We start from the raw sequence: 19,328 nt of genomic DNA, 5'->3' as shown, positions 1-19,328 counted from the left end.
TTGTTTCATGGGTTTTTTTGCAGTAAAATGTGTATGATAATGGCAATTCTACCCAAAATGATAAAAATGACTAATGAAAAGGGAGGTACTGTTTTGAAATGTCTTTCTTGTTTTCTTGTACAGGGAGCTGGGGGACATGGAAGGAGCTGGGGGACATGGAGGGAGCCAGGGACATGCAGATGCAGCTCTGGGCAGCATCAGGGCACAGGCAGGGCTGCAATTGATTGGTGCCATGCTTGTTCCTTTAGCCTCATCAGAGCACACAGCACTTGCTTATGAAATGCCAGCAGTTGTCAGTAATTATCCTATGTGGTTTCAAAGGTACAGAGTGGTTTAAAATCCTGCTGATTGGCAGGGTTTGGGAAAGCACTTGGGAACTGTCTCCAAAGCTGCCTTTAGAACGGAATCTGTCATGCTGCTCCTAATTGTGCATGTGATACCTTTTCTAAATGATGGGTGCAGCACGATCCTGGTCACATGCTTAATTGCGTGATGCTTACAGGGGTCCAACATTGTTTTCTGGCAGGAATCTGGTTTTGCCTTTGCTGCCCATGCCTTTTCCAGCAGAAGTTAGCAACTGTGCAGCATACTTGAAACCACAGAGAGTGGTTTCGGAAACTAAATATGTTTCAAGTCTTTCAGGGAGAGATGGAAGGGCCATGCATCCCACTGGTCTGAGACAGCTCAGGAAAAGTCAGAAATGTGTTTTCTTCACTTGTCACCAAACAGCCAGTTTTTGACAGCTGTGAGCATCCTCTGAGTGTGGGGAAGAGCAAGGGGGTGTCCGGCAGCAGCAGTGGAGCAAGGCTCGGCCATTGGACTTCGTTGTTCTGAAGTACATGGTATTCTTTTTTTGTGCAAAACCAAAGGGAATTAGTTTTAGAGCACTGCATCTGACATTAAAGGGACTCTTAGTCTGCACTAACTGTATCCCTTGAATTCTTGTTTCGTAACGGAAACTATAAATTGGATGATAAATAGTGCTTCATTCTTAAAAAAAGACATGCACCCATTTAGTTTTCTTAATTCAACTTTTGGAATTTTCATTTAATATATTAACTCCATGGTCTGATCCATCTCCAATTCATACTTTCTTGTCTAGTGGGTTTCATTAACTGCAACACCTTCAGCTGTTGTTTTGTTTGTTGTTTTTGTTTTTAGATAATAGAGGACAATTCAGCGTGCAGAAAATTAATTTTCCTGTTTCACATGGTTTAGGTTTTGCTTTTTTGTTTCTTCTTGTAGTTTTTAAATGAATTCTACAAAATAGCTGTAACAATATGGAAGGAAAGACTGAAGTGAACATTGATCAAGGTAATAATTTATGGTACCAACTTAATAAGTGGTGTGACATGAGCAGTTCATCATCCATTTGTCATGTGTTGATGGTTTGATACTTGAATTTTTAACATCACTGCTAGCTTTGACATAATAAAGGACCTGCCAACATTCCCATTAAATCCACGAGATTTTAGAAGTTTCTGCATTGGCTATAAATAGCAGTATTTATAATCTATAAATTATTATGCAGAGTGGCAATCTATGAATTACTTATTCCAGCAACTATAAAAAAAATAGAGTTTGACATTTTTGAACTTCAGGAGGACATCTTCTTCCTTCCAGAAGGAAAGACTTATGGATACTTTTCATTATGTCCACCATAAAAAGTTTATAAACTAAGAGACAGCTCCTGGACTAAAATAAATCACTTTAATTCCACTGATGGTGAGGAGACAGCAATTTAAGCTAAAAGGTTCTGATGAGAGTTGTCTTGAGCTGTAGTTTGCTGGCATAATAGCTTCAGGGTAATCACATATGCTTCCAGTACCTATAGTGTGGTTATAGTCAGGGAAATGAATGTACAAAAATAGGATTTGAGCTTCCATGTTTGCTTTCAACAGTCCTGTCTCAAGGACTACACAGTCTGGTTTGGGCAGCATAGAGGTCACACTGGATTCTAGTGACTGAGAGTCTTTCAGCTGGGCTGCAGATGATAATGTCAAGTCAAATTATTTCTGCTTCTCACATCACTTTCTTCTGATTTAAAAAATACTATGAAGCAGAATAAAACCCCTGACATTCCCTAGCTGTCTGACTTCACCGTACTGTCCATTTGAAGTCTAGCTTGTCAGTGAAATAACACATAAAAATGTTTCAAATAGTTATGATAGATATCCAGGTTCTCCATATTTGCTTTTCCTAGTGAAATCCGCTTCAAATAAGGTGCATGTTAATAATTTCAAACATATGGCTGGTTTTGCCACTAAGTTTTTTAAATGCTTCAACTTCTGCAAAATGTCACTAGGACATAGTGCTGTGACCTCAGTGCTTGGTGTTAGGTACCAAACTCGTTTAGAAGCAGTGCACATCTTAATGGCTGTGTTTTACAGCTTGGAGAAGCATGGCGGGCTGCGGAGATGAAGTAAGGGGAGAATGAAGGGGGAATGTTCTCACTTGAATGCTTTTGTGGTAGTCTTAATCTATGGAGCTTATTTTTGTAGAGATACCTGTGGAAGAAAATATACTCATTCCTACAGACAACAGCCTACAGCATCATTGTTAACGAGGTGCAATGAAGGTCCCTCACAGTGGTGAGTCTGTGTCAGCTAACTGGCTCATCTCATTCTGGGTGTTTGAAGCCCAAGCTAGGAAGAGCAGACATGAGTGCAGAGCAGGCACAGAGCTCTCATGCGAAGATGACATTGCTAATCATCTATACTAGAGTGTGGTTTGTTCCTACAACATTTTTCAGCTTCTTAGCCTGAAACATATATCCTCGCTTTCATTATTTCTGAAGACTATATAAATACCTGCAATGACTGAATACTGAAATAACTTCACCTTTTGTTTTTGCTATTTCAAGAACCCATAAGAAGAGGGACAAGAAAACAGAAATTGTGGGTGACAGGATAATAGTGGAACATAACTGGTGTGCTAAATTCTATTTATATCCACAGTTCCTAAGGAATTGCAGTGAAAATGGTTTGTGATTATATTTGTCTTACCTGAGGTTATAGGAATTTAATGTACTGTCTGTAAGATATTTAACATCTTTGTTGTGACATTTGATCTCTATGTTGATAGTTTATTATTGTAGCTCACTTAAAAATGGGAAAAGGCGCTTTTAATAGGAAATTTAAATTTAATAGGAAATTTAAAAACAAATTACGGTTTGTTGGGTTTTCAGTAACTGGATCATTTAGAAGCTCCGTCTTCAGTAAGAAATAATGACTTTCTTTATTTAGAGACTATTTAAAATGCTCTTGAGGTATCTATTGAATATCTCAACATCACAGATAAATCAGTAGCAGACTCCAAATTAGTTCCACACAGTTATATATTACAATATGTTCTGTATTATGGTGCATGTAATGCATCTCTTGTACACTTGCACGTTAGGGAGGAAGAGATAGAGTCTGTTTTCAAAGCTGTTTCTAACCCCCTGAAAATCTGCCAGGATTTGTGTTTGAAGTACAAAGTTGGTTTATTTATATGTTTACGGATGGTCTCTGGTAGGCTGAAGATGATAGTTTTTGTGGCATTTTTCTCTTTTGGTGTTGTAAATGCATTATTTATATATCCAAATGTAATTAGAAGAGAGGTGGTTGTTTGTCTGATTTTTAAACTAATTAAACTGACCTTATTCCTGTCAGAAATAATTAGGATAAAAACTGCACTCCCCAGGTAACTTTTCAAGTTGGAAAACTGGGCACCAAGGCTGTGTGCTGGAGCTGCTCTGGGTGAGCAGCCACATGTGGTGTGGTTAGCGGCAACCTGTGCTGGTGACTGGTACTGAAACTGTTGGCTCTGTGATGCCAGAATCACAGAATCACAGAATCCCAAGGGTTGGAAGGGACCTAAAAAGATCATCTAGTCCAACCCCCCTGCAAGAGCAGGGTAACCTACAGTACATCACACAGGAACTTGTCCAGGCGGGCCTTGAATATCTCCAGTGTAGGAGACTCCACAACCCCCCTGGGCAACCTGTTCCAGTGCTCTGGATCATTAAGCTGCTTGCTTTGTAAACTGAAAGATGCATTTTTAGTCCAGTCAGTTAACTTCATGCATTCCCAGATGAATCAGGTCCTCAACGGAATTAATGGGAACCTCTCAATCGCAACAAGCATTTGCTTTAGTGCATTGCTGCGAGCCAACGATGCTGCCAGTCCCCTTGTCTTGCTGGCGCTGCCTGTAATCACTTACACACCTCCTGTAATTGCTGGTGGGATTCATCAACCAAGGAAAAGGACTTTACAGCCTCTGGAATGGCAGTGAACTGATCAGGTGTTGGAGTTTTTCCCCCAACACACATAACTATGAGTATTTGCTAGAACTTTCCCCAGTGCAGCGTTGGCTGTGTCTTTCTACAGCAAGTAGTTTTGTTTTAAGCTGAAATTGATAAACTCATCTACTTGTTTGAGCAGATCTATAGGGCTGATCCAAGCCAGCTGACTTTGTGCGGCATAAACCAAGTTGTCGTTGCTTTTACTGTTGGAGAACATTAGTTATGTTATGTAAAGAAAAAAGAAGGAGGGAGGGAGGGAGGGAGGGAGAAAAGCAATAGCAGGGAGGAGAACGGATGGTCTATCGCTGGTAGGATAGCAAATACCAGCGTGCCAGGCTCTCTTGTCTGCATTAACTGCAAACATTATGTAATATTTTATCTTCTTTGGCCTTGGACCTTGCTATTTAGAATAACATATAATAATAAAGGAGCATTTTGAGTATTTTTACTAGAAATACATCAGGCTGTCTAACAGTCTGGTGGCATCAATAATTCCCTATTAAGCCCTCTACACCCATTATGATTTGTTTTACTTTTTTTTCTAAGTTAGTTTCCAGGCAACCAGTAAGAACTGAATTACATTAAGCTATTAATTCAGGATAGCATGCCAGCTCTGGGTTCTGCAGCCGATTTGTTCCTCTTGCATACAAGTTTCCTCATAAAACCCCTTTATTGGTTTAATCTTCAGTGGTACCTAGCACAGAGAATTGATTTTAAAATGGCAGTGCCTGTACTTGCTTTTGGTTCTTGCTTGTTTTTAATGCTTGCTGGTGGGTTTACTTTTCGTGTGTAATGAAGCAGAGATTTGTGAGGAAGGTTTGGTGTTAGTGCTGTAAATATATACTGTTATCTACTAGTGTATTCTTCAACACCACGTAATGTATTGACTCATATTAAGATCTGAATTAAGAATACTCTTGTGATTAATTTCCTCACGGTGTGCAAGTTAGAAGATTAGTTATTAAGAACATTTAATTTGTAGGACCTCTCTCTATCCAATGGATAAGTGTGTTGTCCTTCCCCAGCTGCTATTGCAACCCCCCAAAAGATTTAGAACTCTTGTGTACAGCCGTGTGATGCAGGATGTGGTTATGGGGTGCCCTGACAGCTTACTCTGGCAATTAACTGCAAATTCCCCCCTAGCCTTTTGCTGAAGAGAACTAGAAAATATAGTTTTGTCTGTATACATAGTCTGGAAAAATAAAATGTGGGAAATACTTTCAATGTGGGAAATACTTTTAATGGCAGGAAGCTTGAAATCAGAACCAGAGTATAGTTTTTGTAATTTGAACACAAATAGGCAGATATCATATCAAGGATTCCTTCTTTTCGAGGAATACATGCATTGAGAATACAGTTTACTAATACTTGTATGGGAAGTGCATATATATCAATGACACAAAAATAAAGAAGCAGCAATGATTAGACATAATCACTCCTAATGTGACATGAAAATCTTTGCAGATACTTAAAGGGAGTGTTTTTTGTGTTATATTCCACTGTTAAAAGAATGTAGCTCTGGCAAAAGGAACTAGACTGGACGTTTGATAATAAACTTCTCTACTTATTCTCTGGGCAAGGTCAGAGAGGCTGAGCTTGTCAGGTTTCCTCCCAGACCCAGCGGAAAGGAGATATCTAAAAGTGGGGTAGAAATTTTGGGATGAAATTGTAGTTCTATTTTATTATAATAAAAATTATAATCTATGAGTTACAAAACCCAACCTATATCCTGTTTTGAGCTATTCTATATTTTATATAAAAGGTCAGAAAAATCATTATCCATTCCACAACCTATATGCATTACAAGCAAACTTCTGCCATCCAACTATATGTACTGTCTTTGTCTGTCCTTGTATTGGTGTCAGTGAGGAGGTCTAGGACACTTGAGAAGTTGTGTTGGTGATTTTTGGTGCGGTTACAGCTGGAATAATCAATCTTTAACAGAATTTGCTTTATCCACCACCAAAAAATAGCAACAGCAACGAGAAAGTAAATAAATTTAATGTTTTTTACGATTGAAAACAAAGCACCAAGACAAAGCCATTTCAGATAAAGATGCTGTGGCTTTTATAAAATAGTTGACTTACAATGGAATCTTTAAAACAACGTTTTTACTAGTATCTATTAACACACACCCCACACACTAAATCCTATATTTTTGAGTTGTTTCCTTCTGTTTTTTAGAGATTTGTGACAGGAGTCTGAATCATAGAGGTGACAAATCCAGACCACAAAAGATAGCCACGTCTCCCTAAATCTTCACTTGAAAAACAAAATAATTAAAGGACTGATGTTTATAAGCAGAACATATAATATATGCTCTTCCCTGAAGAAGCCATAAGAACTTGTGTAGCTAAAAAGGATTTTTATGCCTCATCAGTTGCTCAGATGTCTTGGAACAATATAATCACCAGACTAGGTGTTTTTTCTCCCTTTTACATTTGTCACTCAAATGAAGAGTGTGTTGCCAACCTGAGGGTCTGTGGTTCTATCAGCAGATCAAAAAAAACTGCATGGTCAACATGTAGAATCTAATCGCATTCTCTGTTTCTGGGACATACTTTATTAAACATTTTCATCACTTCCAACTGTGCATTCATGCCTCAACAGACTTATATCTGTAATTAGGGGAATTGTTATTTACCAGCAGAGATAAAGCTGGCAAAAAGACACCTTTCGGCAACATAATTCAAACGTCATGAGTTATTACCAGTTTGTCCTGGGTTCAGCAGTAGCAGTCATTTTTCTCCTTAGTAGCTGGTGCAGCGCTGTGTTTTTGACTTTCAGCCTGGGAACAGCGCTGATAACACCGATGTTTTTAGTTGCTGCTCAGTAATGATTACTCTGACCAAGGACTTTCTGAGTCTCATGCTCTGCCAGGGAGGAGGGGAAGCCGGGAGGAAGCAGAGACAGGACACCTGACCCAAACTGACCAAAGAGGTATTCCATACCACAGCACGTCATGCCCAGTATATAAACTGGGGGCAGTTACCTGGAAGGGCGAGATCGCTGCTCGGGTTGTGCTGGGTATCTGTCGGCGGGTGGTGAGCAGTTGTATTCTCTTCCTTTGTTATTCCCCTTATCATTATTATTATTGGTGGCAACAGTGGTGATTTGTGTTGTACCTTAGTTACTGGCCTGTTCTTACCTCATACCGTGGGAGTTACATTCTTTCAATTCTCCTCCCCATCCCTCCGGGAGTGGGGGGAGGAAGGGGTGAGTGAGAGAGCAGCTGCGTGGTTCTGGGTTGCCGGCTGGGCTTAAACCATGACACAGTTGAAGATTAATAATTCAGTTATTTCTTTTGCTGTGGGTTAGGAACATGCCTCCTTTGGAAGGAGAAGCCTTTGGAAATTGCTCAGAAATACTGAGCAACAGCTATTTCTGATTGTCCAGCTAAAGAAAATCAGATGTATGTGAAAGAAAGTGAACCCTCTTGAAGATCCACATTCAGTAATGAGATATTTTTATTTAACAAAGTCTCTAACAGATGGTGTTTCTAAATTTTGAATATTAGGGCTGGTTTTGAAAGAGGCCTCCACACAGCCTGATGTATTGCAGATGAGAATTCACATTTAAGCTATAGTTAAGAGCTAATTGTGCTGCCACTCCTGATTGCACTAAGGCACTAAGCCATTGTGCAAGTGGCTGGTTGCATGGTGACACCCCTCATCTCTGCAACCACTGCCACAAAAAGTACTGGCCTGTGTATGGTGCTCCTATTAACGACACCTGGAAGATGTAAGTGATTTAAAAATAATGTGTTATTTTGTGTGCTCTGTAGAAGGTATCTTCATGTATCGTAATTGTTTCTTAGTCATTGTGATATGAGACTATTTTACAGTTGGTTACTGGAAGGTCTGCTCAACACTGTCACCCTTATCAGCCAATTTTCTAACCTCACAAAGATAAATGTATTAATTTGAGAAACTATATTTTCCATAAATCTATGTTGCTCTGGCATTAAGAAGCAGACTATGGTGATGCCAACCAAGTCTAATCAATAGCTTTGTTGTTCCCCAGGTCTGAAAAAGTGGAAACAACCAGTTTTTCACCAAATCCAGTACCACAGGTGCCATCACAGCATGGCTGCTTCACCATAAGTCGTCACTTTGACTAACTTCCTGTGCCTCTGTTGCTTCAGCAGGAAGTCTTGGTCTTCTGATGGTGAGAAACTTCCCACACTCTCCCCTATGCTTATACCAACCCAGTTTGTACTCATTTATTCAGCAGTAACAGTGATTGCTTTTGCTAAGCTGTTCAAACCCTTTGGTCTGCTTTTGTAAACACTCTCTTATCCTTTGAAAACAGTGGTAAGATTTTCTTTGTTTCATTCCTGCAAACCTTTCTTAGTATCAGAGGTGTGTTCTTTTTATGTTCTTATTTTATGAATATAAAACACTATGGACTGCTTTTTCATAGTTTATTCTATTTTCTCCATAAGCAATACAATTGACACAGAAATGCAAGTGATCTAGATTAAGGATGACTATGCACATGTAATTCAAGAGAGTAGCTTTGGGGAAACATCAGCTAGGAGAAGAGGAAGAAGAAAAATTTGAATTCAGTTGAATTTTAGTAACTTCAGATTGGTTTTGGATCATATTTACATGCTTTACTATTTCTTATATGTTTGCAGGTTTTATTGTTATAGTTCTAAGTGTCTTGGAGCTCTGTGAATTAGTGGGTATGTTATTACTGAGCAGAAGATGAACTATGTTAGCAAGAAATGAGATTGTTCCCCTGAGTCTTACACAGGAAAGCTGTGGAAAACCTGCAACTGAACCCAGGTCCTAGGAGACACAGAATAGCCCCAAAACCTATGGTGTTATGGGCCAGGAACCACCAATAGAAACAGCTCAAGAAACACCAACAGCTCAAGTTTTAAATCTCAATTAGCATGAAGTATGGTGATAGAAATAGGTGTATTTTAGGCAAAACACTCCCCGCCTCTTGCAGAGACCCAGGAGTCTTGCAGCTTTCTCTCTATTGCTTCCAGCAGTGGCTGAATGTGAGAATTTTGTGCAGTTTCAGATTAAGAATGAAAGAGAGAAACATCCAGGACTCCAACAAGAGCACCAGCAGGAGTGGAATTGATGGAAATGTCCCAAATTGATGGTGGTTTTAGGGTGGTTGTTTTCATTGTTGGTTGCAACCTTTCTGTGAATGCTTTTCTATGTATTTCAGGAGAAGGCACAGACTTCTTGCAGGTTGAGCCAAGTAAGAAATTACAGTTCTTGAATGAGAACTGCACTTGTAAAATGAAAAATATGATGTGGCACCATAAAAACAGGACTATTGTGTCCTGAGGTCTTTAGATCTGACACTAAAAGTATACTTTGGGGATTAATCATCAAATGACTTTGTCATAGTAATTCAAGTATTTATTTTTTTCTGACTTAAATTATACAGCCACTCATTGTGAATTAAGTAATTTTAAGTAGTGCAACTGCTAAAATTGCCTGGTTTGCCTATTGGCTTTCCAGCATTTGGCCATTTGCTGAGTAATATCTACTTCTTCACAGTCCTGTTTTTCCATCACAGCCATGCTCTCTGAAGACCTCTCCTCTACAAGCATGAGAGGGGACAGTTGCTTCGTCTGTTTGTAAATGCACAGAATCTGGCCCATGGGCAAATTTAATCTTCTCCAAATTCCAGCCCTTCATTCCCGTGTACATTCAAGGTCTGGAGCACTCCCAGCCTACTGCAAGGTTGGCCGCACACAACAGAATGACCAGGTAAAGTCATTGATTGAAGACTTGAGATCCCGCTGATAAACCCAACATGGAAAACCTGGACACCAAAGGCAAAAGTGGAGGTGGAACAGGTTTGTTTCCTGCGAGGATTGTACTAATGACCATTTTTAGCTTCTTCTGACTTCTAGACGGTTTTCCTTAGATGTGAATAATTATACTGGTATAGAATCGGAAAATGAACTCCTACTTTGATCTGGAGAATTTGAGCTTAGTTCTAGTGGGAATTCACAGGAGAAGTTTCAAGCAATTTATGTTTGAAGCCTTTATAACTTTTGCTTCATAAAAAAAGAGAGCGATATAAACTGATAGTAAAAATTCATATTTTGAAAATGGACATTCTCCTTTTTGGCCATAAAAAAGTAAAGGTAATTTGTTCTATTTCAAAAAGATTGCTAGTTGTTACTGTGATTTCAAATGATATAGCTTTAATGCTCAACACATCTTAATCTTGCTGGCTATAAAGCATTCCTTTGATGGTAAGTTTGAATCAGAATTCATGTTTAGAATTATGGGTTTGAATCAGAATTCATGTTTAGAATTAATGTTTTGGCTAAAAAGAAAAAAAATCTCATGCAAACTCATGGGTTTACTACAAGCCAGAGGCCAGTGGGCAGCCTTGTTTGCCATGTCCCAGCCATGGTGAAGCTCTGCCCTTGAAAAATTCAGACAGCTTAGAGCTTCCCCTGCTGATCTGGGACTTCCTTGTGTAATATTCTTACTGTTGAAATACCTGAGTGTAAATAAGAAAGTTAAGAAGAAAATATAAGAAATACAAGAGAGTTTTCTCCTCAAGTGCTTTCATGGTTTAACCTTTCACTTGTGCCTCTTTTGTCTAAAATCCCACTTTCTAATCTTCGCTCCTCAAAAAGCCTGAAAAAAAGTCGCTAACGAATTAAACAACAAAAAAACTAATGTTTTTTTGTTTTGTTTTTTTTTTTTTATCCAGGACTCTGATTTTAGTTTATATTTGTGTCAGAGCTAGAACTGGAGTCCATGCTGAGGCTTCAGCCAGTGCTGTTTCGCACTCATCAGCTGTCCCTCCAATTAAATCAACCATCTGAAATTAATGTATGTTCCAGCACCACTATTTTAATTTCATTTTCTGTTTCTCTAAACTGAATTGCCTTTAATAACAACCTGATAAAAAGAGAACTTATTGTGGTCTACCAATGCCAATCCTGAGCCACCATTTATATGTTTTAAAATTTGCAATTTGATTTAGAATTAAACCCTAAGCTAATAGAGAAAGCAGAGTATGAATATAGGAAAACTTCCGAACTTACAGCTAATGCAGAACTATTGTCAAGGTAGGTAATTAAAAAGTAGAAAGCCTCTCCTATTTTAATACAAAAATAAATGATGAGGAAACTAGTACTGCTGCATGAACATTTCATTTCCCAATAGTAAAAGCTTGTTTATATCTGGGTCAAGAGAAAAAAAGTTGCTGAAATTAAGCAGCACTTCAAAGTTTGGTTTTATTACATGTGGGTGAGGTTCAGTAAGAAATATTGAATAGGCATAGGGTGCAAATGATGGTTTCTTAATGGGACAGTGAGTTTGTGTTTCTTTTTTTTTTTTCTTAAATATTTACAAGAAAATTGGCTACTGTATTTTGGTCCTGTAAATATCGACATCATTCTTTCATCTTTCATTAGAAGGATTAACGCGCAGAAATGTTTGCTGAATTCAGTCCATGACTCCCAGCTTAGAGACACAAAGAAACTGGACATGGATCTTGTTGCTGAAAAGGAGTGCTTGTATTCAAACTGCAGAGAGCAGCAGCTCTACACTGTGTGTTTCTAGTAGAGCCAAAGGGGGAAAAATTATTTAATTACAGACCTTTTCTGCTGAAACACACTAAATGTCTGAGCAAAGGACATTCTTTTCAACCTGGGTGAAATGTCCCAAAGTGTCTCATGTTGCTTTCGGCTGACAGAGGTCTTGTTTCTCCCTTGCATCTGCCTTTGCTTCCACAATAATGTGCTCACAATGGATATTGTTACTTTTGTTATTTGAGCCTGATGCCGTGCCCCTTGCTGGGATTGCTCAGCTTTGCATTTGTAATTCTACATCCATGGAAGTTTGTGAAATATCTCTTAATTTTTGCAAGCCCTTATTTAAATACCAGGTCATTAATTACACACTGCAGCAAAGCTCTGTGTCCCTTCTGAAATGTGTTACATGTACAACTAATAAAAATTTCTTACTTAAAGATTACATTTGGGGGTTTGAATTTGGTTGGTCTATGAGCCGTAGATTCCTAAGTATCATTCCTCCATAGATGGTGTATGTTGAAGGCCCAGCTTTTCACAGAAATTCAGTTTCCCACCTTATGGCAAGCAGCAAGTGGATTTTTCAAAAGTCCTTAAGTGCCCCGATTCCCTTGTTTTGGAATGTTCCTATATGCTTTATTAAAAAATTCCACCATATTTTGTGCCATCAGTGTTTGTGTGGAAGCCCTCAAACCTCGGCTCCAATTTTTTCCTTCCTCAAAGCTGTCTTGTGAGTAACAAACCCCACGTAGTTCTTGTGTGTTCTTCTGAATTTATTTCATGTCAGCTTTGTACAGGGAAAAAAATAATATAGCTTCTTTCACTTAGAACCCTTTGGGACAGCAACGGCAGATGAAGAGCAAGCAATCAACGTCAGGATAAAATTAGATTGCCACAGAGTACAAGGTTTGATCCAATATCTATATCAGATTTGGTTTTCAGCTGTGCATATCACAATAAAATAATATGTGCTGAAGTTGTTCAGCACCAAGCCATTCTAAAGCATGCAATGCTTTTCATCCGTGTAAGAGCTGGGAAAAGAGGGGTATGAAATTAGGTATTTTACACTATTACCTCAATATTTAATTTTAGCTATAAATAAGAAATTGATGAAAGAGTTGGCTCTTTTGCTGTGTTTCTGTGTGTCAGAGTGGGATCGTGTGTTCAGCGGAGGACAGCAATGGGTTATCAGGAAGCGGTGCTGGCAGAAGCAGTCTCCTGGGACTCAGGGATATGTTTTAGATGAAAATCTCCCAACAGGCTTTGGTTACCATGATCTGCTTTTCACTGGGGTGTGGGTTTGAAGTGAGAAAAGTGGATTCATTCTGGTTAAATGACTTGGGAGATGGGCTCCAGCAGCATTCCTACAATGATCTGCTGGCATCCAGGCCAGAGCAGAGCCAGCCCAAAGCAGCCCTCAGCCAGGACCATCACTCTACAGTCTCTGTCCTGCTCGCTAATGTGGCCACAGTCCTTACAGACAGATGTGATAAGGCAAGGGGTGTCTCAACATCTGGATTACAGCTTGCACATGAAACATCTGCATTCTGAAATTATTTTTTTAACTAAATGCCCTAATCGTTTCAAGAAACAATAATATTTGCTTCCAGTTTCTTGTAAAGAAGAACATAGAGAAACTATTTTAAATGTTCATCCAAGAATGTGTGGTTTGGGTCAGAAAAAATGTTTTGGTTAACTTGAAGCATCTAATAAAACTGAATTGCCAGCAAGCTAGAAAACCGACAGCTATGTGCAGACACAACTTACTGAGGAGCCATTTTCTGTCTGTTACCGTCTTTCACTTGGTTTCTGGTTAACAATAATTGTCTCTCAAAGTGAGCCATCAAGATACCCAAAGTTTGTCTGGGACTTCTGCAAGGATATTGAGCCAGTGCTTGTATTTACCCCCAGGGCATTGCAATTTGTCTGGAGTCAAATCTTCAGCCATCGTAATGCTGTTCAGCTGCATCAATAACAGGAAAATCATTGATTTGAACTAATTGAGGATAAAATCCATTTTCTCTTAGGTGTAAAAATATTGATGTGCATATGCAGTCTTTTTGTAACGCTTGTGGCCCAGTTAATCTCCAGTTTAAGGAATTTAACCTGGTTCTGCTTGTACCCAGCAATGGGGTTTGTATTATGAGACTGCAAGGATGTCCTCTGTCCTTGCGTTATTTAATTCTTCAGACCTGCTCCCACTGCTCTGTCAATAGCTTTCAAATTAATGGTCCAATCTTTTAAATTAATGAGTTTTCATCGACCTCAGTGGAAGTGGATCAGCTTTGAGACTGTCAGCCCTGGCTGTCCTCATCAGGACTACATCTAAAAGTAGTTCACCTACTTTCATACACAAGCCTGGCACCTTGGAGTGCATCATCTGAAGCCATGTCTTTGGGATCTCATTAAAGCAGCCATAAGTGCCCTGCTGCTCTGGACAGAGAGGGGCTTAATAAATAATATTTTGGTTTCGTTCTGCAGCAACTCCAAGTTATTTTGGGTTTCTTTCTACAATCTTTTAGCTCAAGCAACCAGTCTAAAAAGGTCTTATTAGCCCAGGATTTTCTGGGAGAAGAAATTTAGCACTGGCATTTTCCAAATCCTTAAAAGAAGTTTGAAAAATCTGATTTGAATAATCACAGTAATGAAGCATCCCAAACAAAAATATATTATTGGAGCAGCTCATAGATGATGGAGACAATTCCAATAACTGTAAAATATTTTTCTTCTGTGGAAAATGCAGTGAGTCTTGAAGGGCACTGTGAAAATGCGAGGCTGTCACCTGGGATGGAGAAATCTCAATATTCAAGGATCCGTTGCAAGCACAGCGAATACATCTTGATTTAGTTTAACAGTGCTTTCGAATGGCTGTAACAGACAACTGAAAGGACACAGGAGAGGAAGAGGGGAAGGGACTGGAAAAAATGCTTCTTCATAGTGGGTAGACCCCAATCTAAACCCCATGGCCGTAGACCATGGTCCCACCCATGGAAGCATCTTGGGGAGGCTTTGCTGTGTGATGGCTCTTCCATAGTCCTGTAAGGTGAGGTTAGATTGAACCAGACCCCACCAAGGACCCAGCTCCATCCTCCTGTGCCTCAGCAGACCTCAGCTGGATGGTCCAAGACCAGGCAGGGATGCAGCATAACAAAGCACTACCCAGCTGCCAGCTTCTCTGCGGATTAACATCAGGATGTAGTAATCCAACAGGGTGAGTACTGAGAGAGGTGAGCCTCAGGGAAAGATTCACTTTTAAAAGCAATGCAATCAGGCATAAAATAAAGTCATGCTTGAGTACCAAAAAAAAGGGCAAAAAGTTATGATAGTCTAATAGTCGATCAAAGCAAATGAATAAAGATAAAAATCTATAACATAAATCCACATCAACAGAAAAGAATCCGATATCATCAGCTGAGGAAACCAGTTTGTCAATGTATTTTGCCTAAGCTTGCTTGTTATTGTGCACAGGGGTAAAATCTTGCATAGACCAGGCTTTCTACAGAATGAATGGGGAAAGACATCAAGGGAATACATAAAATAGACTAGGAAATGATCTGTACTGTTCTAAAAAGTGCACCGCCATGATGAGACCTTAAAAAATATTAAATCTTAATTTACAAAGAGCAGTCCTGATTTCTGTTGTAAAATGTTCCAAAACAATCTCATGACTCAATTTCTGCAGCCATTGAAGTAGGAAGAATTACATAAGATTCTTGCTGTTTGCTTTATTTTATGCTTAACTCATATTCTCAATGAGTCATTATCAAGATTTGTCAGGACTAATTAAGAAGAGTGCCAGCTGTGATAGCATTTGATATCAGGGCACCTTGCTCAGTGGGACTCAACCGTGCTAGCTCGTTGTATAGAATTAGCTAATGGCAACCAGTGATTTAGTGGCTTGCTGCTAACCGTGGTCTGAGCTGTTAGGCAGGTGAAGGTAACTAACAACACCTGCAGATGTGCTGCTTCTTAACATGAAACTGAGTTTTCTCTAAGTCTCTATTCAAACAAACAAAATTTATTACATTACATGTATGATTTTCTTTTCTGTGGTAAGCCACCTCTATTTAAATACCTTCAGGGCAGGTGTCAAGAGGGAGGGGGCTAGTCTTTTCAGTGGTGCCCAGCTACAGGATAAGGGACAATGAGCATAGGCTTAAACACAGGAAATTCCATCTGAATATGAAGAAACAGTTCTTCACTTTGAGGGCAGCAGAGCACTGGAACAGGCTCTCCAGAGAGGCTGTGGTCTCTTTCCCTAGAGATATTAAAAACCTTCCTGGATGCCAACCTGTGCAACATGCTCTAGGTGAACCTGCTTTAGCAGGAAGGTTGAATAGAAGATCTCCAGAGATCCCTTCTACCCCCAACCATTCTGTGATTCTGTAATATCACTTATCTCATGAAAACAAATTACTGTTTTTGAAACGCTCAGACACTATAGTGATGATCAAGATAGAAAAGCCCAGGAAAAAGTTATTAATTCTGACTCAGTATGCGGTGAATGCTCTGCAGTACGAGTCTTGGGGACATGCACTGAAGGTTGAGGATAAAGCAACGTATTGAATAACTGTTGATTAAGTGAATGCTGCCTATTCTGAGAGCTGAATGAGGTAGGGGCTCGGCAGAAATGTTTGATCATTTAATTAAAGGCTACGTCATAACGTGCAGAATGGGTTGAGGAAGCAATCACGGTTCTGGCATTGTCAGTGATGGATTCTGCATGCTTAATGTTGCTTTTTAAGTAGGCGTTGTGGCTTTTTCAGGGAAATACTCAAACAGAAGGCTGGATGGAGGAGGATGCCTGCAACATCAGTGCAAGAAAAATTCCCCTCTCTTCTTCTCTTGTCACAGCTACCCTGGAGCATCTCAGCAGCCTGTTGTCCTCAGATTGCCAGAGGCATTGAGGGCACCTTTCTGCAGTAGCTGGGTCCTGTTGATTCTTTCAGCTCAGGATTTTTGGGGGATGGCAAGGCTGGTTTTGTTCACAGATGAGTGCCACATGCCTGATGCTAGGAGCATGTTGGCTGTGCATGGCTGTGTTATGTGTTGGCCTCCTCTGAAGGGGACAAAATGCTGTGCACTAATCAGGGGCTGATACAAATGTTACCTGATAAAGGTGTTTTTCAGAAATAGATGAACCATCTTCTGTCTGTATTCTCTTTTTTTTTTTTCTTTTTTTTTTTTTTTAGGGGGAGGGAGGAGTGTAAAGGAAAAAAATCAGTCAAATATTTTAAAAGTATTTTTGCCTCAAATATGGCAAAGCTGTAAAGAACAGAAAAGGGGCACTCATGACCGGCAAGGAAAAACCTCTCCAAGAGCATCCTGAGTGATTCCATTCAGCCTAGCCCATAGATTTAATGCCATTTTGTTCCTTAGAAAACTCCAGGAACCACACACAGCCAGGGAGGAGGGGACCTGCATGTGCCGACTATATCAGTTTATTGTCTGACATTACAAAACTATTGTTATTTGGAAAAGCCATCTTATTTAATTATCTTGAATGTGCAATGCCTTCATTTTCAATTCAGCATTGGAGGAGATGTTCCAAGCATTAAGTGAATCAAAGTATTCTTAGTAAATAAGAAACCAAGAGAATAACAAGTGTTTGAAAAGAAAAAGTTATTGTTCTCTGTGGATTGCAGTGATTTTAATGATTTGGCTGAAGTACCCATCTAATAGAACTGCCTGTTTGAAATATTTGTGATCTCAAAGGAATGGTTTTAAAGTATTTCCCATGTAATTGATTGAACCATTCCTCTCTAATGCTTGGATGGCTTTCAAAGGTATTGATGGGGCTTCGAGGGGGATCTGTGTTTTACATGGTTTAGTGGAAAAAATGCTCCAGGTCTCCTCCTGTACTGAAGGCGGAAATGACTAAACTAATGGGAGTGCCTGTTAGGAAAGTGGGAATTGCTCAGAACTGAACCAGAACTCATTCTTAGGAGGAGCAATGGCTTTTCTCCCACGCCATGTGCATCTTTCCTTGGCAGTGGGATAGGTGGTATTTGACCCTTCACTGGGACCCCTTTTTCTGAACACGCACTACACAGATGGGGTTGTTTCGTAAGGTTTTGTTTTCTAAAATATATCAAGTTTGGCTTAGAAACTGAGTGCATGGTGGTATTTAGATTTCTTTTTATTTCAGTTTTGGTCATTTCTGAAACTGTCTTCTTGATGGAGGCAATTGCAGTTTGAAAACCCAGACAAATTCAAATAAAGATTCCAAGATTTGTTGGCAATGATTTTGCTTTTGTTATCCTGCAGGTACTATAAATTAACCTGGTGGTATTTTACGTAAATAACCTATTTTGATAAGAATTACAAAATTCACTATCTCTTAAGCTTAATTTTATATATGGCTTTATATGGTTATTATTTTAATAATATTATCAAAAATTATCTTTCTAAATATGGTGAGCTCCTAAAATGCAGGATATGATATACCATAGTGTAAGCTACTATAAAAATAAGAGCAGTCACTGTTACTGCACACTGGCACCTTCTATTGTAGCTGCTCTTTCAGCAATGAGCCAGTTCTCATAATGTAGATAACTTCCAAAAGGTTTATACCTTGGTAGCAAGTGCTTAGAGCTCCCTTGCAGGCTTGGTGAGTGCTCCTCTGACCTTGTGCCAATGCGCATCCCTCCCTCTGGGAAAACTTAGCATTTGGGAAGTGACCCAGGGATGTAACACCATCACATCCTGCACGCACAGCAGCAGGTGACAACTCCAGCCCTGCACTGTGCCAGCTCTGGTGGGTCATGGAGCATCTGTGCCCTGTGTTGGATGCTGCGGAGGTCTCCCCATGCTACAGCATCACAGGGACTCTTGTACTACGTCATCTTATTTGTGGCATCTGCCAGCACTGCGCTGGCCTGGCCCTGACATGACCTGGTGGTGAGGAAGGAAACTTCCCCGTCAAGGACTTGGACTAGTTACCACCTCTAGCAGATTGGCTTTAGCTTATGGCCAAGAATTTTCCCCTCCTCCCAGAGCCTTTTCCTTTTTTAAGCAGTAGCAGCCTGTGCACAGGAGGCAGAACCTGGGAGGTGGTTGAAACTGGAAAATAACTGTGTGTGTGTAAATCTGCGGATCTTTGCGAGGGTCAAAGAAAGGTAAATGTTTCTCTCCATAGAGTAGCTGGGGTTAGCTCCCAGAGCTGCACTGGTTTGCTTTTACATGGGCTCACACTAGTGTGCTGCAACAGAGAATTAGGCCCAGATACATTGTGGTTTAGCACAATTTTTTTTCTTCATAGGCTTGGGAACAATCTGTAACATGTATTTTAGGTTTAATTACATAACATGCATTGTAAGTAATAATTTACTTAGCATTTATATTTTAATAATCTATAATTCAATACTCTATAATAAGATATAAATACAGAAATAAAATTTCTCTTAGGTAAGATCTAGCAAGAGATCCAAGCTACTCTATCCTTGAAAAGAATTTGCTGTCTCCTGTCCTCCCCAGAAACCAGAGCCACACTGACACCTTCTCTTCGTAAACAGC

The 19,328-nt window shown here is 39.6% G+C and overlaps 1 long non-coding RNA gene across 1 annotated transcript; it reads left to right on the top strand.

Annotated features, from left to right (window-relative positions):
- The first annotated feature begins 10,078 nt into the window (after positions 1-10,078).
- LOC136018498 (uncharacterized) lies at positions 10,079-12,178 on the top strand. Its single transcript, XR_010614449.1, has 3 exons — positions 10,079-10,112; positions 10,988-11,109; positions 11,697-12,178. It is a non-coding gene; the product is annotated as an uncharacterized LOC136018498 (long non-coding RNA).
- Positions 12,179-19,328: the final 7,150 nt, after the last annotated feature.

This window comes from Lathamus discolor, chromosome 7 (assembly GCF_037157495.1).
Source record: "Lathamus discolor isolate bLatDis1 chromosome 7, bLatDis1.hap1, whole genome shotgun sequence".
Classification (NCBI taxonomy): Eukaryota; Metazoa; Chordata; class Aves; order Psittaciformes; family Psittacidae; genus Lathamus; species Lathamus discolor.
This window is presented reverse-complemented; position numbering and strand designations above follow the sequence as displayed.